The sequence below is a fragment of the Neolamprologus multifasciatus genome, chromosome 5, assembly GCF_963576455.1.
Source record: "Neolamprologus multifasciatus chromosome 5, fNeoMul1.2, whole genome shotgun sequence".
Lineage (NCBI taxonomy): Eukaryota > Metazoa > Chordata > Actinopteri > Cichliformes > Cichlidae > Neolamprologus > Neolamprologus multifasciatus.
In genome coordinates, this window is record NC_140443.1 from 34,646,595 (window position 1) to 34,674,145 (window position 27,551).

General features: G+C 41.0%; 1 protein-coding gene and 1 long non-coding RNA gene across 4 annotated transcripts in view; both read right to left on the minus strand.

Moving 5' to 3' along the window:
* iqsec1b (IQ motif and Sec7 domain ArfGEF 1b) overlaps positions 1 to 27,551 on the minus strand; it is a 261,941-nt gene that overhangs the window by 111,651 nt on the left and 122,739 nt on the right. The window lies entirely within an intron of this gene.
* LOC146519190 (uncharacterized) lies at positions 11,830 to 27,360 on the minus strand. The gene is made up of 3 exons (XR_014874289.1): positions 27,251 to 27,360; positions 12,887 to 21,451; positions 11,830 to 12,799 (listed from the first exon to the last, which is right to left on the minus strand). It is a non-coding gene; the product is annotated as an uncharacterized LOC146519190 (long non-coding RNA).

A 27,551-nucleotide genomic window follows, 5' to 3' on the forward strand; every position in this document is an offset into this window, starting at 1 on the left:
TATCTGACAATCAGATTAGGAGCAGGGTAATATTCACAATGTAAGCCAGTGTTGCAGGGAAGATCCATTACTAGTGTGACAGAGGCAGACGAGGGATGCGTTTGTCATTGTGTTTACAGTGATCAGTCAACTGATTGTATGGGCTTCAAATTGAATCACAATTGAACAATTTCCAAGGTCAACACCAAGAACAACTTCATCTTCAAAGGATGTAATCCAATTTGGCTTGACTTCTACCCTTTGGCACTTGTAAAATCTTAGTGAGAGAAGGCAAGCATCATTACTCCCCCAGTAACCCAGTCAAACTATCAATCTGGCCTTGGACCTGCGTCTTACCCATTTGTGTCCTTCAATAACAGATTGAGGGCAGACCCTGAGAACAAACAGTGATCTCTTTCCCTGCTGTCATCCATCCATGGATGTAGCCTAATCCCTCTGCACTGAGACAGGCCCCGGAGTAAGTAAACAAATGAGACTATACAAAATGCGACAAAGTATCAGTATGATTGCCTGCACCAATAAACTGCTTCCCTAAAACACAGCAATCAGAAATTCTCCAATAATTGCTCATAAATAATTAGGCATCACTGGTCTGTCAAGCTTTCCATTTCTCTAGACACAATGTCCTGAGCAATGTATCTAGGATTATGGGTAGGATTGGGTTAGGTTAATGTACATCCTGTTTTACAGCAGATATACAGATATATACAAAGTTATACAGTTATACTCTTACAAATCATCTCATTAAGTACACCTTGATAGTACTGGTTGAATCTGCTTTTGCCTTCGGAAGTGCCATAAGTCTTTATGGCATCCGATGAAGGATGACACTTTACTGATGAAGTTTTCAGGTTTAATGGCAATAAACCCTCAATCTCACTGTAAGGCAATGTATACACAAAAACAGCGTGCAAGTAGAAAATCCACTCTTATAATCTTAAACCTTTACAACACAAACTAACCTTCTACATAAAATTTAACAAATGTAACCTCTGTCACAGAAAACATGTCCTTATCTTCGTCATAAACATACCTTGCGCCTCTATCAAGGGGGCTGCTAATGACAAAATAAATCTCCATGGGCTCCGTTAAACCAGTTTTACAAGGAGTCGTCCCTTCAAAATAATAGCTTCAAAACTCAAACAGGAAGCTGATAGTAGATAAAGGCAATAAGTGGCAAAATAAGGTGCAAGGAACTAAATAATAGTATTTAGGGTTATTTACAAATAGATTTAACAAGGTGCTGACTGTGGTGGAAACATTTCTCAGAGATTTTGGTTCACAGTGACAGCATCATACAGTTAATACAGATTTGTCATCTGCGCATCAATGAAGCAAATCTCCAAGCCTGCACATTCAACTCTATTGGATTGAGATCAGGTGACTGTAAAAGCAATTTAAGTGCAGTAAAGTCATTGTCATGTTCATGAAACCAGTCTGAGATAATGATGGTCTACACTGAGTTGCTGCCAAGTGATTGGCTGGTTAGATATCCGTGTTAACGAGCAGATTTACCTAACAAAAAGGCCGGTGAGTGTTTGATGTCTGTGGATTTTTTTAAGGGTCTTACAAACACAAAATCTACAGAAAACAAAAACTTCTTTCCACATGGGCTGAATCTTTACTCAAGAAAAACAAGGTCACACACAACACACAACATCTCAGCTACACTGCTGATCAAAACAAGTGATTTGGAAGTAGGCTAATGAATGCAGAACATTAGAAACAGTTTCCTCTGTTCCTCTCAGCCTTACTATAGATGTTAGAGGAGTGCTGAGTGAAATACACACAAAATCATTTTGTTTCTTCCTTGTTGCACAAACAGAAACACACCAATTGATTAATCTGCTCTGAATCATTATTAATTTTATGCACTGCTAAACACGGCAATGAACAGTCATATCTTTGGGTAATTTCCGCGTTTGCCTTCTTACCCAGGTCTAAGTAATCATACAAAGTAGCTGATGTAAAATGTAATGTAGCCATCCATGACTATCTAACACATAGCAGTTTAAATTAAGGATAGATACTTATTAAAACAAAACAAGATGACTAAACTTAAAGTGAGCAACAAAATATCAACTATGATGGTTTCAGCATGAGTCTAAACATATGTAAGAGAGTGATACGTCCCTAATATATTGCTCTAAAAAAGTCTTTTGTCAGGGGATTAGAAATAAAACGTGTTAATATCAGCTGTCTGGGAGAAACCAGTCAGTGCCAGTGAAACCAGTGCTGCCCACCGCTGGATTAGGTCAATGAAGACCACCATGAATTTGGTTCTAGTCAAAGTGATACTCCTACTGACAGTTAGTCAGACTATACATCTGTCCACTGGTCAGCACATAAGGTAAACAATGTGTTCCTGATGTCCGTTCCCTTAATGATCCTCGAGCTATCACAAACATATTAGATAAACAGCATGTTTTGCGTCCACCCTCATGCCAGCTGTACTAGCCAACAAACCATTAAGTATTCAGTGTTTTACACACTGGACATGTACAATCTGTGAACATTTCGGTAGTTAAAAATATTTTTCTGACTCGCGTAATTTTGCAGGATGAATTTGCACCATTAATTTTGTGGCTCAATTTGGAATTTTCAGATTTTCACATGTGAATAAACAAATCTGATCCACATCTACCCCTTTATCTTGCATTTTCACATGATGGCAGAGTAAAACTGTGAAGCCAAAATGCATGTAAGAGACTTCATTTGAAAGGTAACATGTTTGAATTTCTCTAACAGTGCTTGTTTAGCATGTTTCTAAAATGGAACTCCTAGCCCCACTCCAACAGGTTCCCCAGCAGCATGTTAAACTATACCACCGTGTATACTATACTACTGCCAGTGATTGAACTGTATTGTGCGTAATACACACTCCAAGTTCATAAGTAGGCTGACTAGTAAGACTCTGAGTCTTCCAAGGTTACAAAGCTGCGATGATGACTTACTAAAGTACTATTGAATAGGGATGGGTACCGGTATCCGGTGCCATCATGGCACCGGTTCTGACATAAACGGTAGTAACCAGACCGAAAAGCAGCGCACATTTCGGTGCTTTATTTCGGTGCTTTTTTTTCCTGAGCTGTGATACACTTTCTTCTTCCTTACATTTCTATTGGCGGTTGGCAAACAACTGAAAGGTGCATTACTGCCACCAACTGGTATGGAATGATACACTTTAGATTCTAGCCAATCATTTTACGTTTCGAGGATAGTAGGCGGGTCCAGGTACGTACGTTCTTTTAGAGCAGAGCTACAGATTAAAAATGCCCAAGGCAAAGCGGTCAAAAGTCTGGCTGTACTTCACAGCAAAAGATGCAAACTCAGCAGCCTGCAACAAGTGCTTTAAGCTGATACTGTCAAAGGAGGTCACACTTTAAATCCGATGAACCTAGCCCTGCCAGTGTAGCAGAAATGATGATGGCAGCAGCAGCCGTTCTTCTCTGCGTGAGTAGCTTAATGTTGTTCGTGTGTAATTTACGTTGAGTAAGCTAACCGCGTTATTAAATTAATGCATGTAACGTGAACTAGCAAACACCATCATAGCTACATGCGGCTGTCTTCTTGTTTGATGGCAGATACCCCCTTCACCCTGGCCAAAAAGGCTAAAATGACCGAAGAAAAAGTGGAAAACAGCTAAACATGAGAGGTTTTTGGACAAAGTTTGTGTTTTTTCCATTGTTTAAGCACTGCTTCCAGCCCAGAGTGATACCATATATGCCCCATACCTGCAGAAAAGACTAACATTGTTATCTTTTTACAAAAAAACAGCTGAACATGAGAGGTTTTTGGACCAATTTTGTGTTTTCCATTCTTTAAGCACCGGTTTGGGCACCGTTTAAGCACCGGCACCGTTTCAAAAGTACCGGTTTGGCACCGGTATCGGATAAAACCTAAACGATACCCATCCCTACTATTGAACCCTCCAGATTTCTGATGACTTTTCCAGTTCCAGTTAGTGAACACAACACCAAACCTCTTCAAATCAGAGTTTTGTGTGATGATCCAGAGGTCTTGGAAGCAAACTAAATTATTTATTGTTTTTCAAGTTTAGCAAGGATATGATCTGAATGACAATGGTGACGTTTGCATATCTCTGTTTTGCAACAGAGCACAGCCCAGTTGTGCCCAAGAGTGCAGCTTGTGGCTCAGAAACCTATTGACTGTGTGTGATGTTCACACACACACACACACACACACACACACACACACACCTCCTCAGTGGACGCATCTCACTTAAAGCTGCTTAACTAAGTCTGCTGCACTCAAGCTTACATCCTGTCAGACTACTTTAAGAGAACTTAGACGGTGTTTTTCCTTATAAAAAGGAGATGATCCAAGTCTCACATGTTCATATCCTACATTTCTATTTAATTTCACAGTGGCTGACAACATCTTTCATTTGGAAAGCTAAGGCAGGATTATACATGTTATTGAATTACAGTGCCATGGCAATTCGGTTTTTGGTCCTCACAATGAATGGATCCACTTTATGCCCGTGCTGTGCAGATGACTCAGTGCACTACACAAATCTATCATCACATCCTCTGCATTCAGTGCAGAAAAGTGGAGCAAATGAGAGCTTAGATGTTGGTAAAGAAAGAAGAGGGAGGGAGATAAAGAGAGCATGCAGCACTTTCTTCTTCTGCAGCAGTGGCAGCAGCACCCCAGCAACAGAACTGAAATGATCACTTTTCTCCTTCCTTTTAATATATAGTGAACAAGGAAAACAGCTGTCAAACTGCCAACAAGTGGGATGTTTTTGTCACAAAGCGGTGACACCTTCAACCTATAGATGAGACCTTGGTTAAACAGGATATGGGAAAGATCCAAATGTTAGATCTTGTTGCCCAGAGACAGTGAAAGACTACAGTATGTTAACCATTACCCTACGACAGCGGAGACCACCCGAGATATCTGAAAGTTTGAGCTGGCTGGGCTGCTGCTGCTATTATTGTCCAATAAGGAACCAGCATAGCTTGAAGCTGAAGCCAATGTAGTATTTTAAAGTGCTCAATGCTAGCATTTAGTGGGGGCCATTTAATAAAACTGCCTGTTGGGGATGTGAGGTATCATTTTCTAAACCTAGAGATTCTAATGTACTTGTCTTTTTGCTCTGTTGAGCACCTCTGTTAGAGCCATTTAGCACTGTTCTGTATACTCTGTACAAACTGCTCTGCCTTCACCTCTTCGAACATGAACACTATGACAAGTTTCAGAAAACATCCTAAATTTGAGTTAATGGGGCATGTTCTGCCTTTTATAACTTAAATGGGATATTAGAGTTGTAAACTGCCCTAGAGCTCCCTCTAGTGGCTGCTTTGTGATATGGGTTCGGTTACTTTGGGAAAGGAAAAATGAGAACGTGAAGAAGAAATAAAAGATGGCGGAAAGTGATACCGTAAGGTTATTGTTCTAAGCTAATACGGACCTTAAAATGTTGTTGCCTTGGACAAGATATGTCTGTAAGTATGAGTGTCGATAAAATAATTATTATCTTTTGTTTTGTGTAAAAATGGTTCGATAATTTGTACATTTGAAAGTTTTATCTTGTTAGCTTGTTGTAAGAGTGTAACAAGCTAGTTTTCAATGTTAGTTAGCTAATACAGTATTTTGTACTTTCAGTTTTACGATGTTTCCAAATGCACAGAAGTCTGTGGTGATGAAGATAGCCCACATTCATGCTCAAAAATAAGTCCTGTGTTAGTCTATCCAGAAGGCGAAAAAGAACAGGCTAGAAAGATGTATGCAGTGCTTGATGAACAAAGTAACAAGTCACTAGCTAAGTCTCAGTTTTTTGAGCTCTTTAATATTAAGACACGCTCAGAGACTTACAAGCTCAGAACATGCTCAGGACTGTCAGATAATGTCGGCAGAACAGCAGTAAACTTCATGATAGAGTCAATGGATGGTAAAGTAAAGCTCCCACTCCCAAACCTGATTGAATGTGACATGATTCCAGACGACAGGAGAGAGATTCCCTCTCCACAAGTGGCCATGAAGTTCCCACACTTACAGAAGATAGCTGAAAAAGTACCTCCTGTAGAAGAACAAGTACCTATTCTGATGCTTTTGGGAAGAGACATTATACAGGTACACAAAGTCAGAGAGAGAATCAATGGGCCACACAATACACCTTATGCGCAGCGTTTGGATTTAGGCTGGGTTATAGTTGGGGAAGCCTGCATGGGGAAGACGCATAAGCCCCCTAGTGTGAGTGTTCTCAAAACACATATTCTTCAGAATGGCCGTGCTTCTTACCTCTGCCCATGTCCTAACACGTTTCAAATCAAAGACCAGTTAAACACCACACACAACCCCAAAAAGGACAGGGGAAACACAAACACCAATCAACTGGGAGAAACTGTTTTTGACAGGACAAAAGATGATGACAAACCAGCACTGTCAGTAGAGGACAAAGACTTCATTGACATCATGGAGAAGGAGGTGTATCAAAATGAATGTAACAGCTGGGTGGCGCCTTTGCCATTCCGCTCTCCAAGACCAGAGCTTCCAAGTAACAGAGAGCAAGCATTCAAGCGCCTCCAATCTCTCAGAAAGACACTGGACCGGAACCCTGAAATGAAAAGACAATATATCGAATTCATTCAAAACATGCTGGACAATGACCATGCAGAAGTCGCTCCACCTTTGGACTCAAACCAAGAACACTGGTACTTGCCATCCTTCGGTGTGTACCACCCACAAAAACCTAATCAGCTGAGAGTAGTCTTTGACTCAAGTGCAGAATTTGAAGGACAGTCCCTTAACAAAGTCTTATTAAGTGGACCCGACCTAAATAACACACTACTGGGTGTCCTTATGCGTTTTAGGAAAGAGCCTGTAGCATTTTCAGCTGATGTGCAACAAATGTTTTATTGTTTTGAAGTGAGAGAGGATCATAGGGATTATCTGAGATTCCTTTGGTATGAAGATAATGATCCCGACCAAGGTATTTGTGACTATAGAATGAGGGTTCATGTTTTTGGGAATAGCCCTTCCCCAGCTGTGGCTATTTATTGTATGAGGCGTGCTGCAGTCGAGGGAGAAGAAGAGCACGGACATGATGCAAAGCAGTTTGTAATGAGACATTTTTATGTTGATGATGGTCTCGCATCCACAGCAACAGTGGAAGAAGCTGTTGAGACACTCACAAGCGCTCAAAAGATGCTGGCACAGTCAAACTTAGGGTTACATAAAATAACCTCTAATGACCACAAAGTAGTGGAAGCGTTTCCTGCTGCCGAGAGAGCCAAGGATCTAAAAGACTTGGATTTAGAGTTGGACGACATACCCCTGCAAAGGAGCTTGGGGGTACTGTGGAATCTTAAGAAGGACTGTTTTACCTTTCACGTCACCACTGAACAAAAGCCGTTCACCAGGAGAGGTGTCTTAGCCACTGTTAACAGTCTGTATGACCCGCTGGGTTTCGTGTCACCCATCACAATGCAGGGAAAAGCTCTTCTCCGTGAATTGACCTCAGAGCAAAAGGACTGGGATGAATCACTTCCTGCAGAAAGAGAAGATGAATGGAGCAGATGGAGAAGCTCATTGAAGGATCTTGAGCGGCTACAGGTACCGAGGTGCTACTTCCTGTTCTCCCAGGCCGTTGCTGTGAAAAAAGAACTGTGCATATTTTCAGATGCCTCCACCATGGCTATAGGAGCAGTGGCATATCTGAGAGCTATTGATAGTGAAGGTCAGTGGCACACAGGTTTCATCATGGGCAAGTCCAAAGTAGCCCCAAGACCCGCCCACACTGTTCCTAGATTGGAGTTATGTGCAGCAGTGTTAGCTGTAGAGATGTACGAACTCATTAGAGATGAGATTGACATTGAAGTAGACACTGTCAGATTTTTCACAGACAGTAAAATCGTTCTTGGTTACATACACAACAACACAAAGAGGTTCTACACTTACGTGGCTAACCGAGTGATTAGAATCAGAAAGACTACACATCCAGCACAGTGGTTTTACATAGCCACTAGTGACAATCCAGCAGACACAGCCACTAGACCGATTGCAGCTTCTGCATTGGCTTCTACAAGCTGGTTTAGTGGTCCTTCCTTTTTGACACAACACGACATAGAGAAGTCTCACTGTGATAGTTTCACACTGATCGATCCTGACACAGATGCAGAGATCAGACCTGATATAACAAGTTTTGTTACCAAAGCCTCAGTAACACAGCTAGAACCATGCCGTTTTGAAAGATTCTCTCATTGGATGAGATTGTGTCGCACTATTGCATCACTAAAGCGTGTGGCAGCATCATTCAAGAAAACAAACACAGACGGTAAAGGCTGGAAGTGTTTCAGTGAAACTAACACCGCAGATGAAGCGTCTAAAGCAGCAAAGTTCATAATTCACACAGTACAAAGTGAAACGTTCAAAGAAGAGTACAGATGCATAAAAGAAAATCAGCCACTTCCAAAACAAAGCTGTCTTCAAAGATTAAATCCAGTTATTGATGAAGATGGGCTCCTCAGACTAGGAGGTCGATTGGCACCTGCTAACCTAACAAAAGATGAGAAACATCCACTCATAATCCCAAATGCTCATCATATAGCCATCCTTCTTATTAGATACTATCATGAGAAGGTAGCACATCAGGGGCGTCACCTAACAGACGGAGCGCTCAGAGGTGCTGGATTTTGGATTATTGGCAGTAAACGGCTCGTCTCTTCTGTTATTTACAAGTGTGTTCTTTGTCGAAAGCTTCGAGGACGACTTCAGACCCAAAAAATGGCAGATTTACCCGTGGACAGGCTGACACCAATGCCACCGTTCACTAGTGTAGGACTGGATGTCTTTGGACCCTGGACGGTCACCACACGTCGCACCAGAGGAGGGAGTGCAGACAGTAAACGCTGGGCTGTGCTTTTCACCTGCATGTCCACGAGAGCTGTGCACATTGAGCTCATTGAAACAATGTCAACATCCAGCTTCATCAATGCGCTGAGGAGATTTTTCTGCATCCGTGGACCTGCTCAAATACTCAGATCTGATAGAAGTACAAATTTTGTTGGAGCATGCAATGAGTTGCAAATTGATCACAAGGATACAGAACTAAACTCATACCTGCAAGAGAAAGGATGCACATGGCTGTTTAATCCCCCACACTCGTCACACATGGGTGGATCGTGGGAGAGACTTATTGGAGTAGCAAGGCGCATCCTGGATGGTATTCTGTTGAAAGCCGTACATGTCCAACTAACGCATGAAGTGTTAAGTACATTCATGGCAGAAGTAATGGCAATAATGAATGCAAGACCACTTGTACCAGTCTCAACAGATCCAGACAAACCAAACCTTCTCACTCCAGCAATGCTCCTTACACAAAAGGTCAATGCATTATCTGCACCAACAGGAAGCTTTGGACCGCCAGACCTCTACTCAAAGCAATGGAAGCAAGTACAGTGTTTGGCAGACTCTTTTTGGAAACAGTGGAAAAGTGAATATCTTTCAACACTACAGCAAAGGAGAAAATGGACTGATGATAAAACAAACATAAAAGTTGGTGATGTTGTGTTATTGAAAGATGCTCTCGCACACAGAAATGACTGGTCCATGGGAAAAGTTGTAAGAACATTTGAGAGCAAGGACAATAAGGTTCGAAAAGCAGAAGTAAAGACTGTGAAGGATGGAAATGAAAAAGTGTTTTTGAGACCCATCGCTGATATGGTTTTGCTTTTATCAAGTGATAAATAAGTGTTTGAAATAGCCCTAAACTGTTCAAAAGGTTTATTAGAAAAGTTTGTTGTAGTGGCACAATTATATTGTACCAGGCGGGGAGTGTTCTGCCTTTTATAACTTAAATGGGATATTAGAGTTGTAAACTGCCCTAGAGCTCCCTCTAGTGGCTGCTTTGTGATATGGGTTCGGTTACTTTGGGAAAGGAAAAATGAGAACGTGAAGAAGAAATAAAAGATGGCGGAAAGTGATACCGTAAGGTTATTGTTCTAAGCTAATACGGACCTTAAAATGTTGTTGCCTTGGACAAGATATGTCTGTAAGTATGAGTGTCGATAAAATAATTATTATCTTTTGTTTTGTGTAAAAATGGTTCGATAATTTGTACATTTGAAAGTTTTATCTTGTTAGCTTGTTGTAAGAGTGTAACAAGCTAGTTTTCAATGTTAGTTAGCTAATACAGTATTTTGTACTTTCAGTTTTACGATGGTCAAAGAGAAGGCAATGGTCAGAGGCCATTCTTCAATAAATCAGCGCAAAAAGGAAATAAGTCTGGTTATTGGAACATCGTTATCTCGCTGTCTAGCTGGTGAAACTAAGAGACTCAGGGCGAGGACAGCATAGGGCATGTGTGCAAAAAGTCACCCCCTGCATTCCTTATGCTGGACCAGGTAAGATTCTGGCTGCAAATGCAAATCTATGAATAACAACAACGTGTAAGTATCACATTTAAATTGGTTTCATCTGGGTTACATTAACTCTTATTTAGTAACACTAGTCACTCAGACCATATGGATCATTTACCCCACAGTGTAGTAATGTTGTATTGGCGCTGTTCAGACCTAAACCAGGATATAAGAGGGGAAAGAAGAGACAAGTAAGGTAATCTGGAGCTTGTGGATGATCGCAATGATTAAAGAAGACAGGAAGTGAGGCATGTGCACAGAAAGAAGAACAAGTCTAAGAGAATTACAGCTGCAGGCATGACACAAGACTTAATGTGCCTATTATCCTGGTTTCAAGAAAAAGAAGTGAAATAGAGATGAACACATATCTTTAGTGTGGATGGCACACTGAAGACGAAAGAGCAGAGCTCCTCAAGCTTTGGCTGCCTGGTCTGAGCTGACCTTGGGCTCCAGGCGGGAATGATCTACAGCAATGGAAGCTGTGAAAATAATTATTTCGCTGAAAAGCTCAGTCTCACTCACATTTTTCACTCTTGCTCAATCGTATAGTCTCTTTCTTTTCATGTTTTGATGCTTCACTGAAGGACTTCTATCATTATCTCATTGTTTTTCCTCAACTTTATTTTCCCTCTCTATCCTTGAGCTCAAACTGCCTTAAACGCTCCTCTTCTGTAACCATGGCTACAACTGATCAAATATCCCAAACGGGCGGTGATGGGGTTTAAATCACTCTCAGCAGCAGTGCTCAAGGCATTCGGTGGAGGCTTTGCATGAATTTGGAAGACTGAGAAGACCTCATTTAATGTTAGAGCCTAAAGTAGCGCCACATTCGCAATGGAAAAGCTTCAGATTGTGTTTGTGTTATTCAATTTGGATGTTTACACACCAATGCATCTTCTGTCTCTCACATGTACTTACTACAGGGTAACCAAGGAAAATGTTTCAAAAGATTTCTGGCAACATCCAATAAAGCCCATGTGGATATTCCATGTTGCACTTGATTATAGAAGTCAGACCACAGAAATATGGTTTATTCTATTACTTTTTATTACTCGCTTTATTCAGTTTTATTTATATAGCACCAAATCACGACAGTCACCTAAATGCGGTTTATACTGTAAGGAAAAGACCCTAAAACAATACAGAGAGGCAGCCTCCAACAACAACTCCAACAACAGAATAAAAAACAAAACAAAAACAAAATCTAGCCATTTACCAAAAACTCGCTACAACAAATCATTGGTGAATAATCACTAAAAGAAATGAAAACTTAAAATAAAACAAGAATAAACAACAAGAATTAAATAAGAATCTACAACACAATCCAACCTTAAGACCATGACAGTCTGTTATGTACAGTCTTTGCTAAAACATTACAATTTTAATTTAGACTGCTTAATTTAATAAGACTGCTATGAGATAATATGATGTGAAGTACAGATTGGCTTCTACTCTAAATAAACTGAAATAAGTCAGGCTTCTACGAATTATGCTTACAATAGAAAAAGAACATCAGTCTTGCATCAGCGGATGCAAAAATACGGAGCATTGTGACATCCCCAAACGGAGGAAATTATCAAATAATAACATTCATTTAAAAAAACAAAACAAAAATAAAACCATGCATCCAAAATGTAATTATGTGCTTTGCTCAGCCAAATTAGTAGAATATGAATTGGCACAAGTTTTCTTTTTAATCAAAAGCAAATTGTTGATTGTATGCACAAACAGAATGATCAGTTAAACAGTGGCTGGAAATATATGAATATGTCCAGATGAATAAATGAAACAGTAAACGCTAAGAGACGGAGTGCAAACCAAGAAGCATCCATTTACCATGACTCACCGTGGCCTTGCCGCGTCCTGCAGCCTCATAACTTGCTGTGCATAAGTAAACCTCACATATTGACAAAGAAGAAAAGAAGATGTGTCTATTGTATACTGAAAAGTCAAATGTGGCAGAATAATTGCTGAAGTCTGACTTTGACTGGAAGGAAACTGAAAATGTTTACACACCAACTTCCAGAGACAGTACAGTTGAGACTAGACCTTCCTGTTGGGCCAAATGTTCACACGATACATGAGATTTGCTTCTATGTGATTCAAGCCATGCATCTTAAAAATCACAGAATGAAGCTTTTCTACTACAACTCTGGTTGTTCTGTCTCCGAACATCTGTTGTTGCTACACCGGCCAGTGCAAAGAGTTGTTACAACCAGGAATAATAATTAAGCTGAGTAACATCAGCGGACAATCCCAAGGATGCTTTGATACCATAATCACTGGCGAGTATTCTTAGATGAATGCACCCTGTTCTCCTATCATTAAATGATGATGCATATTTGTAGTAGACTCACAACCAGTCATGGCAGATGGCTGCTGCTGTATCCTGGGCCTGGTTCTGCCAGAGGCTTCTTCCTGTTAAATGAGAGTTCTTCCTTCCGGCTCTCTTATAGGTGATTGGATGATTGTTGGGGTTTTCTCTCTGATATTGTTGTTACCTTACAATAAAAAGTGACTTGTGACAGTTGTTGTGATTTGGAGCTACATAATCTGTATCAGTTACAAGGGTTATTTATTGTTCCATGCAAGGTTTCTGAAACCAACCATTAAAGCATTAAACTATCTTCACTTCCTACTGGACCTAGCTAGCCCAATTGTGATCTCGTTACACACAAATACAACGAAGCTCATGGAACAATTTCCCAAAACGCAAACTTTAGCCATCTGTGAAGCATGTGAGTGAAATGAAATACTGATGAAATAAAAGGGCACTTGCCTTAAATATGGCGCCTAGTCATTTGAATTAAATATGCATGCGTAGCACACGATGCAAAAACGTTTTCTAGTCCAGGTTTTTCTGCATTGTGTGGCCCACTGAACCTGGCAGTTCTTCCTTCCATCTAATTTTGATCTGTATGACAAAAGACACTCATGTATATCAGGAGTGAATAGTGCTGTCATATTATGCTTTTGCTTGTTTACAGTCAAATGTCCTTTTCCTTCATAATCACCAAAGTTTGAAATAATGAGGTCAGAGTTCAGATTCCTCTAAACTCTCAATTTTGGACAGTTTTTTCTACTCCTAGCTCTTCATGATGTCACAAAGAGAGATTAATATTAATATGCCCACTGAGCCCCAAGTCACATGCTGATTGAATATTTATTTTGCAAGAGTAACCAATCAGAACGATGCTGTCTTTATCTGGTTCTTTAGCCAAGAAGCAGATAAACCATTAGGTTTACAAATATGCTTCAACAAAAGAGCTGGTAAACTATGAGCCAACTGGATTGTTAGGGTTAAATAACCAAAGCTAAAGTATGTATATACTAGGGGTGCAACAATACTCGTATCGATATTGAACCGTTCGATACAGTGCTTTCGGTTCGGTACGCATATGTATCGAACAATACAAAATTTTTAATTTATTTTATCAACTTTCCTCCTGACGATGCTGTCTGTGTTCAGCACTCAGTGGATCTGCGCTCGACAGTGCAGCCTAGGCGGAGTAGTCGAACGCAGATTCACTGAGCGCAGCGCAAGCTAGCGAGACAGAAGTTAAGCTCTCGTTGCAACATGGCAAATTGAACCTCCCCCACCCTCATTCAGATCTGGCGTTTGGAACTATTTTGGTTTTCATGTGAAGTATGACCCTGAAGGTAAGCGCGTCATGGACTAAAGTAAAACAGTATGTCGGATGTGCCACGCAATGCTCAATTACATTGGTGGGAACTAGTGTGTTAGCGCAGTTAGCTCATTAACATGTTGACGCTGTCCAGCCCCACGCACAGGGCGATCCGCGGTAGCTCGTTAACGGAGATATGCCGTGTTGTAACGTCATTTCAGATTAGCGCTGACAGCACTAGTGGGAACACAATGAATATGACTGCACATTTACTCCGACATCATCCTAGTGCAAAGACAAGTGGATGCAGACAAAAACAACAAGCAGCATGCTACAAACTTTACCCGAGTCATTTAGACAGCCGTTAGCACATGATTCTCCTTATGGGACCTGATATGTTTAATATGCTGCTGAGAATATAGCCCAGAAGAAGCGTATAGTATAGCTTTTATTTTGGAAAGAGACATTTCTCTGTAATAAACTCTCTTTTCCAAAGATGAGGGATTTCTCCATCAGATAGATTTATTTTTTTTATTACTTTGTTGTTTCAGCAACATTAAATTTAAAAACTGTACTTTTGAATTAAAATATATATTTATAATTTTAATAAATGACAAATTAAAAAAGCATGAACATTTTTTTTTTGTATTGAAAAAATATCAAACCGTGACACCAAAGTATCGAACCGAACTGTGAATTTTGTGTATCGTTGCACCCCTAGTATATACCTGTAAATACACACACACTTTTTACGAACATGTCTAAATTCAATAAAATAAATCAGCCTCAGGAAAAATCGGACTTGTTAGTCCTGTGGATCACGGGTGCAGCAAACATGTGACCCTGCATGTTGACGGTCAGTGATTAGTTGATTACAACTGCACCAGATAATCTGACTGATGCCATGCTGGGCCACTACCCCCTTTGGCATGAATTAACCTCTAGATTGGTGGCCAGAGGACCAGATCAATATGCAGTTGCACACAATCACTCTGATTACAAGGAATAATAAAAGAAAGGCATGCTATGCAGCATTGTGAATCTGTTTCAGAGCCCATCTCTAGGTTCCATCCGGCAGTCCCAGCATCTTGCTGCATGTGTGCGTAGCTGTGTATGATTACTGAAAGCGCAAGAAAAGGGTGGGCATTGCTTCCATTTAGTCACTAGAGGGTGAACTATCAATCTATCAATTACAGTTCAACACAACCCTTTCTCTCTTTCCAGAGGGCACAATGAGGCACACTTTAACGAGATCAATGTGCCTCTCCCGGAGATCTGACATGGAGGCTCCACGCAGGGCTGCTGGTTTAAAATGCCTCCTGCAAACATGAGACGGGTGGAGAGCCCACTGCTGCTGTGATATGCACATCAATAAAGAAGGGCAACACGGCTGCTTAACACCAATGATATTGGCCTTCAAGGCAAAACAAAAAGTGAAATGTGGAACTTTTCTCCTCCCTTTGAAATACATGGAATACATACATATCTATAGCTTTCATTTGAACAAAGCATTGCCTTAAACAACCACTGCTTACTCTATCTGCAGCCACTTAACCTTATAGTTGCATTTAATAATGAAAACTAACTTGTCAGCCATTGAATGAACTGCAGTGTTGTAACTGAATGCAATCTTGCATGTAGCTATCATCAGTTAAAACAGTACATACTGCATGTCCGTATGAGATCACTGTATATAGCAGTTGAGTGTTGTTGTGGCACGGTAGGCCAGCAGTGCCGTCAAAAATGAATTAAAAAATAACTTAATTTCACAACTAGCTGACCAACCTTAATCGGCTTGCTTGCTGGAGTTGTCTCTAGCAAAATATTACCTGAAGTTTTTCAGCCCAGTGTGGAGTTTTTGTTGGAGTATGTGCAGTGTTGGGAAAGTTACTTTTAAAATGTATTCCATTACAGATTACAGAATACATGCCCCAAATGTATTCTGTAACGTATTCCGTTACGTTACTCAATGAGAGTAACGTATTCTGAATACTTTGGATTACTTAATATATTATCACGCTGTTTACAACTACATGAATGTACTATTGCTGTGATTTATTACTGTTACTGAAGGTCCGCGGCTCCGAACCGTAGTAAAGGGACCTCTGGCTAATACGGTGGGTTCTGTGTCGGCTCGTAGCTGAAAACTAGCTTTACTTTGTTGTCTGGGTCAACTTTGCTAGTGAGAGACAGAGAGAGGCGTTGAAAGGCTGCTCCAATGGAACTTATTGTTTTTGGAGGAAAACACGAACACGGTGTACAGTCGAGTCTTAATAGCTTACTTACAACTGGGCTCGTCAGGCTCTCTTCTTGGCTGCAGTGGTTATTATTATATTTACATGCTTCCAGCTCCCGTTTTTGCTCGATGACAGCTCGTACTTTTCCTTTTTCTCCCTCCTCGCTCACAGACACATAACGTGTATGGCAGTCCATTCTCCCTGCAGCACGGACTACACTGCCTATGATGCTACATTCTTTAGAGCTATACCTGTAGCATTCTGCCTATTAGCTTAGCACAACAACAACAAAAAGGCCTCTCTCACCCAGGAAACACGCAGAGAGAGCGTCACCCTGTAACCATGGCAACCGTAACGCTGCAACCTGGAACAACAGAACGTAGCTGTCAAACAACAACAACTGTATTCTAAATACCACCTTTTTAAACGGTAACTGTAACGGAATACAGTTACTCATATTTTGTATTTTAAATACGTAACGGCGGTACATGTATTCCGTTACTCCCCAACACTGAGTATGTGCCACAGACACTAGGTGTTAGTGGACTTATTAAAGGACATGTCAGGATTACCATTATCAAGTGCAAAAGAAGACACTGAAGTCAAAGCAAAGTGAGAACAAGCATCACACAGAAAATTCGTCCGTCTTTATCATCATCAGTCCCAGCTGTTAAAGACAAACAAGAATGTAAGGGTAGCTTTTTCACTGGCAATGAAAATCATCTAATACAACGACAAAAAATGAAAGCTGCATAGTGCATATGGCTCTGTAATATTCTTGTAATCCATTACTAGTTTCAGTCCAGAGGCCATCAGAAAGAAGCACATGAGCAGTAACTCTCAGCTGAGTGCTTATATTTTTTCCAATCTGTAGAAATGTTTCCTGTGGGCACCGGGTCACGGCATCCTCCGTCCTGAAGGCTAGCTAGGCATGGCTCTCCATGTGACCAATACTTTGGCATGCACTTACTGCCTCCCAGTCAACTCTCCAGCTTATACCTCATCCCCCGTCATCCATCAAATGCACATGGCTAAAGGAAGATGCCCTGCAGCTTCACCTACTGGCTTCCTTGAGGGTGAAGAGCCAGAGGGCTGCCCTTTGAGTCTTCGCCTCGTGAGGGAATGTGAGTAAAATCCAGCCATCAAGTTAAGTGGCCGCAGACAGACAGAGCACTTTATTAATCCCAAAGGGAAATTGCAGTTTTAGGGTGAGTAAGCAAGTGAGAGAGGGCAAGTGGCATTCTTCCAGGCCCAGAAAGTTACATAACATGGAGAGAAATAGATTTGCTATTGTACAACATCATGGGTAAATCCCTGCTCATGGTAATCTCTTTCCTCTTAATGAAGCAAAGCAGGACTACCAGTTTAGATTTGCAGGGAAATTGCTTCTTTCATCAGCTGACGTGAGGCTGTGCCTCGTACAAGAGAGCCACAAAGGTTCAAATCTAGGGAACAAATGCCAAATGGTTCTTATTCACCCCCGTTTCTCCCCGTCTAAAGAAAGAAAAGAAATTCTCAGGTTTTGTAAAAAGAAAAAACTTAAATTTTTGAAAACTTCTAAGAACGGCCAAAAGACAAACGAGAGGTGGATTAAGTTGTTCGGACGTGGGGAAAAGGTCATTTTTGTCAGTGGCTGAGTCTGATGTCACATTTCATATTCCGAATCTTGTTCGGAGTGAGAAAAAGAATTTCACTTTAATTCACAATGTGCCGCGATGTGTTAAATTGCTCCCATGTCAGAAAATAACAGCCCTTCACACTGCAACACACGCCCTTGTCATTAGGGGGGAGGCTCGTGCTGCACCCGGCAGCGGAGGGCATGTGTGGCTGCGTGTTGAGGTGAGTGGGAGTGTTAGTGGGTGGGGTCGCGAGTCACGCTGAGCTGTTTTAGAAACTCATCACTAATTACTTTTGACACAAAGCCGGCGACAGCCATGGTGGGGACACGATCGAGCTGTGCAGAGAAGGTTTGTATTACTGTGGTTTCAGTAGAGTACTCCCTGCATGCAGCCACGTATGACCTGCAAGTGTATTAATAGGTTCAGGCTGACCTTTTGTCACGAAGGCCAGACAGCAGAGCAGCATCAGTAATGCTATTAACCTCAGATCATCTAATGAACATATCCACATTGATTTTACCTTCATCCCAGCTGCTTCCTTCAGGCTTCTCTAAGGACACCAATCAAGCTTTTTTTGCTAAGTACTAGTCCTGCATAACACCTGCTGCTACCTCAGGCATCAAACCATAGTATGTAGCTTTGTGTCGCTTGAATGCATCACGTAACAACGCTGGTGTCAAATTAATTCGGTTCTTTCTTGGCTTTGGGATAACGCCCGACTCACACTGTTGTGGTTTGCAGAAGAATGTGAAGTGGCCAGGATGAGAATTAGTACCTCAAAGTATGAGACTATAGTTCTCATTGGGAAAAGGGAATGCCCACTCTGGGTTGGAAACGTATTGCTTTTTCAAGTGGAGGAATTGAAGTATCTGAGGATACTGTTGAAGGTGTGAAGGTGAAGCTATTGATTTACTTGTCAATCTATATCTCTATCTATGGCAATGACAGTGGGTAGTGACCAAAAAAGATAAGATCTTGGATGGAAATGAAAGAGAGGCTCACCCAGATGTGCTGCAGAAGGTGATGTGGAGAGGGAAATCTGGGAATCTCTGCTCATACTGCGACTAGGCCTGGATTAGCAGCAGAAAAAGGATGGTTTGGGGGCTGGGCTGAACTGTGATGGACGGATGGTGTGCAAGTTTTCATTGGTAATGATATGCCAACCATTTGATTAAAGAAATAAACAAGCGTTATAGATTAGATCATTCCTACAGAATGCAAACAATAACCGTACTGTAACCTGGTACGTCATCTTCTGACATTCACAGCAATGATAAATACATTTTAGTCCTGGTTGGATTGAAACTAACAATTTTACTACTTTTTTCTACAGCAACCTTTTTTCTGTCTTAAGTACTCTGAAAGTTCCTGACTCCCACTGTACATGCTCTGAGGTGGTCATTCACTTTAGGGCCAGAGTTCACTTTAGCTGGACTTTGGCCATAGATCCTGGCAGTAAATCAAGGCAGTATGTGCTGCCATTGGTCATACGGCTGTCTAGGAGAGCACAGCTGCTCCCTCCACTGGAAATGATGGCCATGCTCTGAGCACAAGCAAACACTGGTGTTCAGATCAAGGCTTCATAGTTTTCTCTTTTTTTTGTTTTGTTTTCCTCCAGGAGCACAGAAAGAACTTTAGTGGTACAACAAAAATCTATCAAAACCTAACTCTTGGAGATACAAGCTGTTATTTGCAAGCAGAATAATTCAATTTATATGAATTCAAAATATTTGTTTTATTGTTTCAACATTGGGAAGCATTTATTTAATGTCCAATGTTCATTTTTAGTTTAAAGGCTATAAATTGGTGGCTGTAACTCAGGGGATAGAGGAGCTCATCTGCTAATTGGAAGATTGGTGATTCAATTCTAGTCTGCTTGAGTCTGCATGCCAAAGCAAGATACTGATCAGAGTACGAATGCTAGTTTTGAAAGCATTTAGGCATAGAAAAGTGCTTGTGTGTGAATGAAGCTTGTAGTATAAAGTGCTTTGACTGCTCAAGTAGAAAAGCACTATGTAAGAAGTCTCTGGGTTTTTGCAGGGCTGCAGAAGGGCAGCGTTTCTTTCGTGTTATCAGGTTGTATCTTAAGGAGCGCCGCAGGGGACATGGGAGAAAAAAAAAATTAAGACGGACTTTCTCGCAAAACAAACTCAGGATCTCGCGAAACTTTTGCAATATTACAACAGCTGTGTTTGACAAACAGTGATCAAAATGCACTGATAATCATAAACTAAACAAAAAGTAGTTCATAACTGAGCTGCAAGTTTGCATTTTGTCAGATTACACATCTGGATGACTGAGGATCATTTTCATCGCTTATAGCGCTAAACATGCTTCAGCTGCTGAGGAGAAAGGGTGCAGTTCATCATAGCTGCTGATAAACACAGCTCGCCTCTGCCTCGGGTTGAAAGCAATGATTAATACATGAGAGGATAGTGTACTCAGACATATTCCAGCATAACCCTTAAGTATTTCTAAACGCTATTATAGATAGCAAGATTTCACTTTGTGAAATCTAAATGAAAGGCAATATTAATTCCATTATGAAGGAACACATGAGCTAAATATAATATAACAGGTGATTGTAACAGTAGCAAGTGAAAACAGAAAGCTCAATCCCTTTGTGGTGCCTGAGCGCATCATTACACACAAGACAAATACCCAGAAACTTCCTCAATCAAATAATGTGTGTGTTCAGTACAGACTGAAATGCCCCGTGGTCTTTGTGATCAAATTGAGTATCTTGAAACACATATTGCCTTGTCAATGGCGCACACACACACACACACACACACACACACACACTCAAAAATCACTTGAAAACACCATTAAGGCAATCAATAGCTAATTGATGTGGTCTTGAGTTTTCTTTTGTGACAAACAATCAAGCATTTGGACTCTGTCAAACATGAGTATATCAAAGTACTCTTTTATGCAGTACTTAAAGATAATATTAAAATTACACCCCCTTCTGTTCATCAGTGACTCTCATATATAAACTACCTGAATTAGGCCACAATTTCATTTGCTAAAGAGGACACGTGCTGTTTTTCTTCAAATTAAAACCACTTACACAAGGGAGGTTGCTGCTTAAGAGACATCACACTTCTAAATGAAGAAACCAGCTTTATTCTCAGCATTGGACACTTTTTCCACTGAGCATGCTCCAGAGTCTTGTCATTTTTTTTCCAAGTGCATCTACAGGCGGGCAGTTAATCCTTGTTACAGTGAATGCTAGCTTTCCTCTGTTCCTCAGTCTCTCACCCTCGTTCTGTTTCTTTCTAGTCTTGTCTCTGTCGCCTTCCTTCACTCCCTGTATTTAGTCATTGAGTTCAGTGTGTGTTTCCCATGTTTTCCTGTGGCTGGTCTCTGTCTGTTTCCTGTTTTATTGTGACAGTCTTGCGTGCGTTATGTTTAGTTTTTGCTTCCCCTGTTTCGTTGGTTGGATCCTCAGTTTGTCTCCTTTCCTCATCGTGTCGCTGTCATTCCCTCCTTGTGTGTGTGCGCCCTGTTTACTCAGTCATGTAAGTTCTAGATTCCAGTTTAGGCTGTTTGTTTCTCTTGTTTTGAATCTACCTCTGAGTCTGCAATCTAATTCAATTCAATTCCATTCAATTCAATTCAATTCAATTCAATTTTATTTATATAGCGCCAAATCACAACAAATGTCGCCTCAAGGCGCTTCATAGATACAGAGAAAAGCCCAACAATCATATGACCCACTATGAGCAGCACTTTGGCGACAGTGGGAAGGAAAAACTCCCTTTTAACAGGAAGAAACCTCCGGCAGAACCAGGCTCAGGGAGGGGCGGGGCCATCTGCTGCGACCGGTTGGGGTGAGAGAAGGAAGACAGGATAAAAGACATGCTGTGGAAGAGAGACAGAGATTAATAACAGATATGATTAAATGCAGAGAGGTCTGTTAACACATAGTGAGTGAGAAAAGTGACTGGAAAGGAAAAACTCAATGCATCATGGGAATCCCCCGGCAGCCTACATCTATTGCAGCATAACTAAGGGAGGATTCAGGGTCACCTGGTCCAGCCCTAACTATATGCTTTAGCAAAAAGGAAAGTTTGAAGCCTAATCTTAAAAGTAGAGATAGTGTCTGTCTCCTGAATCCAAACTGGAAGCTGGTTCCACAGAAGAGGGGCCTGAAAACTGAAGGCTCTCCCTCCCATTCTACTTTTAAATACTCTAGGAACAACAAGTAGGCCTGCAGAGCGAGAGCGAAGTGCTCTAATAGGCAAGGCAAGGCAAGGCAAGTTTATTTGTATAGCACAATTCAACAACAAGGTGATTCAAAGTGCTTTACAGAGACATTAGAAACAAAAACAAATAAAAAGCATGATTTAAAATTGATTAAAACAAGCAAACAAACTAACTAATTAACAAACAAACAAACAAACAAACAAAACAGTATATAAAATCAAAACAGATAAAATCAGAACAGTAGATAAAATCAGTAATTAAAATGTGAGTTTTGAAATTTAAGCCTAAGTGTGGATTTGGTGCTTTATTCAAATGCAGCTGAGAACAGGTGAGTCTTCAACCTGGATTTAAATAAACTGTGTTTCAGCTGATCGGAGGCTTTCTGGGAGTTTGTTCCAGATATAAGGAGCATAAAAGCTGAATGCGGCTTCTCCGTGTCTGGTTCTGACTCTGGGAACTGATAAAAGACCGGATCCAGATGACCTGAGGGATCTGGAAGGTTCATACTGGGTCAGGAGGTCACTGATGTATTTTGGTCCTAAACCATTCAGAGCTTTATAGACCAGCATCAGAACTTTAAAGTCTATCCTCTGACGGACAGGCAGCCAGTGTAAAGACCTCAGAGCTGGACTGATGTGGTCCACTTTTTTGGTCTTAGTGAGGACTCGAGCAGCAGAGTTCTGAATGAGCTGTAGTTGTCTGACTGATTTTTTAGGTAGACCTGTAAAGATGCTGTTACAGTAATCAAGCCTACTAAAGATGAATGCATGGACTAGTTTTTCCAGGTCCTGTTGAGACATCAGATCTTTTATCCTTGATATATTCTTGAGGTGACAGTAAGCTGATTTTGTTATTGTCTTGATGTGTTTTTCTAAGTTTAGGTCTGCATCCATCACTACACCCAAATTTCTCGCCTGGTTTGTGGTTTTTAGGTGTATAGACTGAAGTTCTCTGGTGACCTGTAATCGTTTTTCTTTGGCGCCAAAGACTATTACCTCAGTTTTATTTTTGTTTAGCTGGAGAAAATTGTGGCACAACCAGTCATTAATTTCCTCAATGCATTTACCAAGAGCCTGTACAGGGCCTCGGTCTCCTGGTGACATTGTGATATATATTTGTGTGTCAATAGGGTGATATGGTACTACAAGGTCATTAAGATAAGATGGGGCCTGATTATTTAAGACCTTGTATGTGAGGAGCAGGATTTTGAATTCAATTCTGGATTTAACAGGAAGCCAGTGAAGGGAAGCCAAAACAGGAGAAATATGCTCTCTCTTTCTAGTCCCTGTCAGTACTCTTGCTGCAGCATTTTGGATTAACTGAAGGCTTTTCAGTGAGTTTTTTGGACATCCTGATAATAATGAATTGCAGTAGTCCAGCCTGGAAGTAATAAATGCATGAACTAGTTTTTCAGCGTCACTCTGAGACAGGATATTTCTAATTTTAGAGATGTTGCGCAAATGGAAGAACGCAGTCTTACATATTTGTTTAATATGTGCATTGAAGGACATATCCTGGTCAAAAATGACTCCAAGGTTCCTCACAGTGTTACTGGAGGCCAAGGTAATGCCATCCAGAGTAAGAATCTGCTTAGATACCATATTTCTAAGCTTTTCAGCGCCGAGTACAATGACCTCAGTTTTATCTGAGTTAAGAAGCAGAAAGTTAGTGGCCATCCAAGTCTTTATGTCTTTAAGACATTCCTGCAGTTTAACTAATTGGTGTGTGTTATCTGGCTTCATGGACAGATAGAGCTGGGTGTCATCTGCATAGCAGTGAAAATGTATGCTATGTCTTCTAATGATGCTGCCTAGGGGAAGCATGTATAATGTAAACAGAATTGGTCCTAGCACTGAACCCTGTGGAACTCCATAATTAACCTCAGTGTGTGAAGAGGACTCTCCATTTACATGCACAAATTGGAGTCTATTAGATAGATATGATACAAACCACTGCAGTGCAATACCTGTAATACCTACAGCATGTTCTAATCGCTCTAATAGGATATTATGGTCAACAGTATTGAATGCTGCACTAAGGTCAAGAAGGACAAGCACAGAGATGAGTCCACTGTCAGAGGCCATAAGAAGATCATTTGTAACCTTCACTAAAGCTGTTTCTGTGCTGTGATGAACTCTGAAACCTGACTGAAACTCTTCAAATAAACCATTCCTCTGCAGATGATCTGTTAGCTGTTTGACAACTACTCTTTCAAGGATTTTTGATATGAAAGGAAGGTTGGAGATTGGCCTATAATTAGCTAAGACTGCTGGGTCTAGAGATGACTTTTTGAGTAAAGGTTTAACTGCAGCCACCTTGAAGGCCTGTGGTACATAGCCGATTATTAGAGATAGGTTGATCATATATAAGATCGAAGAATTAATCAATGGCAGGACTTCTTTGAGCAGTTTTGTAGGAATGGGGTCTAAAAGACACGTTGATGGTTTGGAGGAAGTAATTATTGAAGTTAACTCAGAAAGATCAATTGGAGAAAAAGAGTCTAACTTAACATCAATGGAACTAAGAGTAGCTGTAGATAATATTACATCTGTGGGATGATTATTGGTAATTTTTTCTCTAATGATAAAAATTTTATTTGTGAAGAAGTTCATGAAGTCATCACTAGTTAACGTTAAAGGGATGGTTGGCTCAACAGAGCTCTGACTTTTTGTCAGCCTGGCTACAGTGCTGAAGAGAAACCTGGGGTTGTTCTTATTTTCTTCAATCAGTGATGAGTAGTAAGCTGTTCTGGCTTTGCGGAGGGCTTTCTTATAAAGCAACAAACTATTTCTCCAGGCTAAATGATGATCCTCTAAATTTGTGACACGCCATTTCCTCTCCAGATTACGAGTCATCTGCTTTAGGGTACGTGTTTGAGAATTATACCACGGGGTCAGGTACTTCTGATTAGAGACCTTAGTTTTCACTGGAGCTACAGTATCCAGAGTCGTACGTAGTGAGGAGGTGAAATTATTAACAAGATAATCGACCTCTGTTGGGGTAGCGTTCAGATAGCTGCTCTGCTCTGTGTTGGTACAGGGCATTGACGATGATAACAGTGGCTGGATTATATTCTTAAACTTAGTTACAGCGCTTTCAGAAAGACATCTACTTTGATAAAGTCTACTCTCCACTGCTGCGTAATCAATTATTGTAAATGTAAATGTTATCAAGAAATGATCAGACAGGAGAGGGTTTTCAGGAAACACTGTTAAATGTTCAGTTTCTATGCCATATGTTAAAACAAGATCTAGAGTGTGATTAAAGTGGTGGGTGGGTTCTTTTACATTTTGAGAGAAACCAATTGAGTCTAACAACAGATTAAATGCCATGTTGAGGCTGTCATTTTTAGCATCAACATGGATGTTAAAATCACCCACAATAATTATTTTATCTGAGCTCAGAACTAAATTAGATATAAAGTCTGAGAAATCAGACAGAAACTCTGTGTAAGGCCCAGGTGGACGATAGATGATAACAAGTAAGACTGGTTTCTGAATTTCACAGCTGGGGTGGACGAGGCTAAGCATCAGGCTTTCAAATGAATTAAAAGTCTGTCTTGGTCTTTCATTAATTAATAGACTGGTGTGAAAAATTGCTGCCACACCGCCCCCTCGACCTGTGCTTCGAGATTTCTGGTAGTTAGAATGACTCGGGGGTGTTGATTCATTTAAACTAACATAATCATCCTGCTGCAACCAGGTTTCTGTAAGGCAGAGTAAATCAATTTGTTGATCAATTATTAAGTCATGTACTAACAGAGACTTGGAGGAGAGAGACCTAATATTTAATAATCCACATTTCACTGTTTTACTCTTTGGTTCAGATGTGGATACTGTATTGTTCTTTCTTTGTAAATGTTTAAGTTGTTTGTTGGTGGTTTTTAGTTTGTTTTTTGTCTTTTTGGAAGCAGACACAGTCTCTATGGAGATGGGTTTTTGGGGGGGTAGCAGGAGGAGAGAAGCTGCAGAGAGGCGTGTAAGACTGCAACTCTGCTTCCTGGTCCCAACTCTGGATAGTCATGTTTTGAGGGGTTTAATAAATTTGTCCATATTTCTAGAAATGAGAGCTGCTCCATCCAAAGTGGGATGGATGCCGTCTCTCCTAACAAGACCAGGTTTCCTCCAGAAGGTTTGCCAATTATCTATGAAGCCCACATCGTTTCTGGGACACCACTCAGACAGCCAGCAATTTAAGGAGAACATGAGGCTAAACATGTCACTCCTGGTCTGATTGGGGAGGGGACCAGAGAAAACTACAGAGTCCGACATTGTTTTGGCAAAGTTGCACACCGATTCAATATTGATTTTAGTGACCTCCGATTGGCGTAACCGGGTGTCATTACTGCCGACGTGAATTATGATTTTATTGAATTTACGTTTACCCTTAGCCAGCAGTTTTAAATTTCCTTCAATGTCGCCTGCTCTGGCCCCTGGAAGACAATTGACTATGGTTGCCGGTGTATCTAGCTTCACATGTCTGAGAACAGAATCACCAATTACCAGAGTTTGACCCCCAGCGGGTGTGTCACCGAGTGGGGAAAAACGGTTAGACACATGAACGGGTTGGTGGTGTACCTGGGGCTTCTGTTTAGGACTACGCTTCCTCCTCACCGTTACCCAGCCTTTCCCCAGCTGCTTGGGGTCTGCCGGGGAACAGCTAGCGGGGCCTACGCTATCTTCGGCTGCACCAGCTACAGGGGCCTGGCTAGCTAAGGGTGAGAGCAGGGTGCAAAGCCGAGTCTCCAGATCAGTAATCCTGGCCTCCAGAGCTGCAAATATGCTACATTTGTTACAGATATCATTACTGCTAAAGGAGGCCGAGGAGTAACTAAACATCTGACACAATGAGCAAGAAAGTGCAGAAGGGACAGGTGAAGTAGCCATGGTGCTAACGGGTCGGCTACGAGCTAAGCTAGCGAAACAGTACAGAGACAGTGAGTGAATACTTTGGCTATAAATTAGGTAGTGAGTACAGAGAAAGTGTGCTTCGGATGAAGCACGTGAAGATTATACTGTGAAAAAAGAATGTATTTAAAAGTTGTTAATTAAACTGCTAAGCAAATAAGCTACTCAGAAACACCACTGTGTTTGAGCAGGAACAGGAAGCGATACTATACCACAGAGCGAGCGAACACCAAGTGACAGCGCCACCCAAGCTGAGATAAGAACCTGGATCTGGATCCGCTAACTGCAAACCACACACTCACACGTGACACTCCAGGAGGTGGTCATGTACCCCTTTACTTCAGTTCTTACAGAACCCTGTGTAGTGGCTCCACAGTGTAGTTTTAACACATTCACCTAAAATACCAAAAACATTGCCATTCCAAGACCAGGAGGAGGCATAAATTCCAGGGAAGTATGCACCAAGAAGGACATCTTGCAGAAAATCCTGAGCCAATTCAAGTATGTAATCCATTGGCTGTGGTGACCCCGTTGCAAATAAGGGAGCAGCTGGTTTCATGTGAAT